Source organism: Venturia canescens, chromosome 8 (assembly GCF_019457755.1).
Source record: "Venturia canescens isolate UGA chromosome 8, ASM1945775v1, whole genome shotgun sequence".
Lineage (NCBI taxonomy): Eukaryota > Metazoa > Arthropoda > Insecta > Hymenoptera > Ichneumonidae > Venturia > Venturia canescens.
Window position 1 is genome coordinate 15,175,561 of NC_057428.1, and position 5,433 is coordinate 15,180,993.

The following is a 5,433-nucleotide window of genomic DNA, read 5'->3' on the forward strand; positions in this document are numbered from 1 at the left end:
TACCAGCAGCAGGAAAGAAGAGGTTTGTTAATATTATGGAAAGGATAAGAGTATTGACAGAAAAGAAAGATAAATGAAGAGACAAAGAGAGAGAGAGAGAGAGAGAGAGAGAGAGAGCGAGGGAGGGCAAATGCTTTCGATGGTTTTATCACGTTTCACTGCTTTCCGCATGGACTCTCAACGCGAAAGGGTCGCTTCTCCAGACCTCGAGAATCCCCAGCGAGATTATCGATTCTAACGACCCGAAATAACTACTGCGGAGAAGCAATAGTACCCGATGTCGAGCCAAGCGGAGAGAGAGCGTCTCGTAAATAAAGGAACAAAAAAAAAGTGAAAAAAAAAAAAAAAATAGTAAAACAGGAGTCGAGATTTAAGAGATATCCGGATTTCTTTGGCGGGATTAATCGTTTGACGATGGTAACGCGATCGGTGATCAACTCCAATTACGATCGTATATCGCATTTAATCAACAATCAAGTTTTCCGCACTGAGAGAAGCTCGCGGTGCAGCCGCTCCCTCGGTTCTCCGGGTCTGACCACGTTTCGTATTTTTCACTAGCTCCGCGAGGTCAATTGAATTATGCGTTGCATCCTCGTATAGTAGCGCGAAGAACTCGGTTTCATTTCGATCGGAACCGCCGATCGCGAGGGACCCTTGAACGGGTTCGTCGGGATCGTCGTGAGCGAGTAATTTTCAGGATTTTTCTGCAACGAAAATTCTAATCGTTCAACGATATTTGCAGGGTTTCTCACCGACGGATCTCGAACTTCGTGGCTCGTTTTTCCCGAGTCGTTCGCTCCCGCAGACACGCGAGTCGAAACTCGCGGAAACTCTTGGAGCGAGGTTTGATTGGTTCAAGTAATATCCGATGGAGAAAGGGCTTCGGTGGAACTTGCGGAGGTCGTTGACCGGGAGTTAGACTCATCGCTGTATCTCAATATCCGATTGGCAGTAACTGTCAAAAGCGAAACTCGGCTGACTGCACAAGCCAAGTGGAACTCCGTGGAAATGATATTCCGCGCGCGGAGGAAAATAATACAAACATTCTCACAGTCGAGTCGATACTCCCCGAGGCTGCAGCCGAGGACCGTGGGCTGAGCGAACCACGCGCCCGTTCCGATCAATCGTCAATTAGTAAATTGCGTCGACCGGACGAACAAGTACGGTTAACGGTGGATGAGCTCGAGAGCAGGGCAGCGTTCAGGGAGAGAGAAGGGGAAAGAGAAACACAAACGATTCGTGACGCAAAGAGCGTGTAAATAAAGCTCACTCACCGGCTGCGCAGCCTTCGGCGATAGCACGACTAAACACAAATTCACAAAGGAACGTTCAACGAGCAGCGATACCGCGATGATATACAGCGAGATAAAGGGCTCGATTAAAGGAGGATTTACAACGCGGGCTCGCGTGAACTTCAATAAAAGCCGAAGGAACATTCGAGGTCGTTTCGATCGAAAAATAATAAGCGAGCAACGATTCCGGACACAGAAACATTCCAACGGGAGCATCAATTGATGGCATTCGTCGAGGGCTCTCAAAATCTCGCGCCCAATGACCTCGAGCGCGAGGGACACGCCGCATGAAATATTGCATCCACCGAGGCCAATAGACTCGCAACAAATCATTCTCCTCGCTATTTATAGTTGGAGAGAAAGCGAGAGAGCGTGCGGCTACTCGAGTAGCCACGCACCAATTTCCTGCGTTAAGCTCGCTCCTGCGACGCAGCCGCGGGAGGCTCGCAACGAGATTTCGTAAGCGGGCTACGAGCACGAGTTTCTGCACTTCGTTCTTCCTCTTGCTCGAGTGGACGAGAAATTTGGTGGATCAACGAAACGTTTGTTGGACGAGCAAACCGCGTGGCGAGGAAATTTGTTGCTCTCGCAAATTTCTCGTCGTTGTGCGCGAGCATCGCTCATTGAAGCCGGCGAATTCAGCGGTAGAATCAACCACATTTCTCTTCTGGCAAAGAATTCCTGGTCGTCCGCCACACTCCATCGATCCCGCTGGAGTTTCCAAATCGTTTCTAAACCCACAAATTTTTCTGGCCCCTATAAATCGATCAACGTTAAATAATAATAGCAACTTCGTCTTATTCGCCAAGTTTTACAAAAGCGGAGTTTAATGCCTCGTAAATAGCTCCTAAGTGGCACCGAATCGAAAGTACCAGCAAAGAGCCCACCTGTGCGCCCAACCGTTGCCTTCTGCCACCTGAGTCCCCTCGCAAGTGTGTATTCAGCCAGCCCAGCTTCGGCGTATACTCACCCCACCACTATCGACCTCCGTATACAAAGCTGTTTTTTCGGGGGCTGAGCCGGAGCCACGATTTTTTTTCTCCCAAAAAATAAACGAAAGAAATCGAGACGCGCTTTATATCGCGAAAGCCTGCACTCGTGGGCGTCCGGAAAGAGCTCGCGAGTTAATAATCACAAAAAAAAAGCTTCGTCGTGGGACTTGGCAAAAAAGAAATCAGCACTGGAAAAAATACTGACGAAAACGACCAAGTCCATCGCAGTTTTTCAGTACTTTGGTGCTCATTTTTGAACAGATGATTCTCACTATTTCAGATCAATGAAATCGGAACGAAAGGATCGTAGACTTAGCTTGAGAGGCGATGAAAAGATTTATATCGCGAAGCGGAAACAGCGAGAGCGATTGATTCGGGGAAAAAATCGAATGAATTTTTCGCCCGTCAAACCGCAGACCGAGAAATTTTGAATCAAATATTCCCGCTGTTTTTTACCCTCAGCAATAACATTTACGTTACGGATAAGCATAAGAGTTAGAATATGAAAAGCGGCAAGATATTTAAAGGGGAGAAACACGCCAGAGATCGAGGAGTTTTGCAGAAAAAAGGGTTCGCAAGGGAGGTAACTTTCAACGGAAACGGACTCGTGTGCGCGTTTCAAAGTTCCGGGCCAATTAGACTCCAATTTGTTCGGGCAAGGCGCGCAACACTGGCTTCGTAGCAATAGGCAGCAGTCGAGCAGGGAGGGCCCTATTCTCCGTCTCCTTTTCCAACCGAAAACGTAACCGCACACAGCACCGCAAAACGGACGTCTAATTAAACCCCCGCTCCGTTCCCTTCTCCGGATTCGAGCTTCGTCGAATTATTCGCTGCCGTTCTTCAGTCTGCCATTTATATGCGACTTTTCTCAGAGTATTTTTAGACTCTCTCTATTATGTGTTTCTTCATCGAAACACATTCGAGAGTCGGCAAACTTTTAATGACACGAAAGAGACAAGAAACTCTTTCCCAATAAAGTGCTCCGCTTGCTCGTGCGATCGCGGAAGCCTCTGGAAATCTCTACGGCCGGGGAAAAATCTCGACTCTGGCGAACCTCTTGATCGGTTAGTCGACCAGCCGAGCCCCATCTTTGCGCCTTTTCATTCGCTTACACTTCGTTCGACCCAGTTCTATTTCCTATCGCGTGGACGAGCTGTGAGCCCCAACTTTGCATCGCATTCGGCGAAGCGAATTAAGGACCCTGTGCGTCCGGCCAATGAGAGGGGAACTCAAGTTTTTTGTTGATCAGTGAGTGGCTGCGATTCATAAAGTATTCGGACGGATAATTTTTTTGGAGATCGAAATTGCAACAGTATTTTTAGTAAATTAAATTCTTTTCTACGTTTTTTTATTATTTTTATTCCATCACACTGAAATTTTGCAGGAGATTTATTTGAAATTTGAAAGTGACATCCGTTGGCCTAACAAAAAATGTGGCGAACAAACGAGGCTGGTTGACTCAATACTTTACTTGATATCAAACCCGGTGTTTTCGTTGTTAAAATATTTATTTGGAGCCAGCAACAAGTGTTCGAATCGCCTCCGAATTTTCGTTTCGGTCAACTAATTTCATTTTGGTCGCCGCTGTTTGTTGAGCCAACGACGATTCGGTTGATTAATCAAGTTTCTTTTGTGAGCTTTTGTCAGAAAAGTTGGTCAATTTTAAGCAAACAGCGAAATGTTAAAACCTCGAATGTTCGGACTTACAATTCCGGATCTTCGGGACACGCGGTCGGATGATCGTGCTTGATACGGTGCTGCGGATAAAATTGACTGTAATATATCGACCCGGGACGTGACAGAGGACTGCGTAACCACATTGTTGGGAAACACAAGCCGCTCGGTCTACACGCCGTAAACAGCGACGAGCAATGCTTGCCTCGCTGCTTCTCCTCGTTTTAACTCGCGGCGCGCACGCTAGTCACTCAGGATGTTGGCAATCATGCCCTTCCTGACGTCTTATCTCGCGTGCGTACGCGATGTACGCAGCGACGAAAGTGCTTCTCGTCGATCCCCGCCCCGTTTTTTCGTCTCGGGAGATTCGTGCGATTTTCCACGCGGCGAAGCTGCTGGTGAGTTTGCTGGGAGGATCGACTGGCTCGATTCGTCCGAGGATTCTCCCAACATCTATCCGGACTTGGAAAAGTTTTTGGGAGAATTTCGGGAAATTTGCTTCCCCAATGGTAGATATCGCGCTGGAGGAAACAATTCGATCAATAAATAACCCCGCTGTTTCCTCACAATGTGGAAACATTCGGGAAACTCGTTGATGAATTTTTCATTAAATTTACCGTCGGCTCACCGTTACAACAATAGTCCCTTGGCGTTCTACGCACCCACGTGAAAATGCTCGGAATACTTGACACACGCCGCGATTCAGAAAGCGATTGACCGGTTGCGAGAGCGCACACACTGCGAGCGCGAAAACAAATGGTCGATGTTTGATCAAATAAGCACAAAGGCTACGCCGCGCTCGCAAACACAGAAGAGTTATTCCAACATTTTGACATTTTCGTTGGAACATAACAACGAGAAACCGTCGGTATTCGCTGCTGATCGTTGCGACGCTTCAACGTTCGGTACGAATATTTCGTAAAAATTTTTTAAACCGGCACGGCAGAGTGTTCGGCTCCGTTGGAAAATTCTCCGTTTCACGAAACATCAATGGAGTAAACGACGCAGAAAAGGAAGCAAAAATTTACGTGATCGGCAATGTATAGTAACGAGGAAATAAACGCGATGGACGACTCGCTCGACGCTTTCCATCCGAAAGCTCCAATCAATACTCCATTCCGCACTCGGTTTTTATAATCCGTTCCCGGTAATTGTGCGACCGAATGAGAAGAAACATGCACGCGAGAGATAAGCCAACAGAGATATTTCCGAGGCGAACAAGAACGCTCCTCCAACTGACTCGCGAAGCTCCCCGAAAGCGCTTATTTTCCGCTCTGCCAATTAGCCATTCGGGGTTATTTACGTGTGAGATTTTTTTCGTCTAGGGATTATTTCATCTGGGGTGATTTCCGTTTAGAGATATTTTGGCCAGGGGATATTTTGGCCAGGGGATATTTTCGTTTGGGGATATTTTATCGGTTATACGTTCTACTTATTAAGCATTCGTAGCGAGCCTCCTGATCGATTAGTTGGCT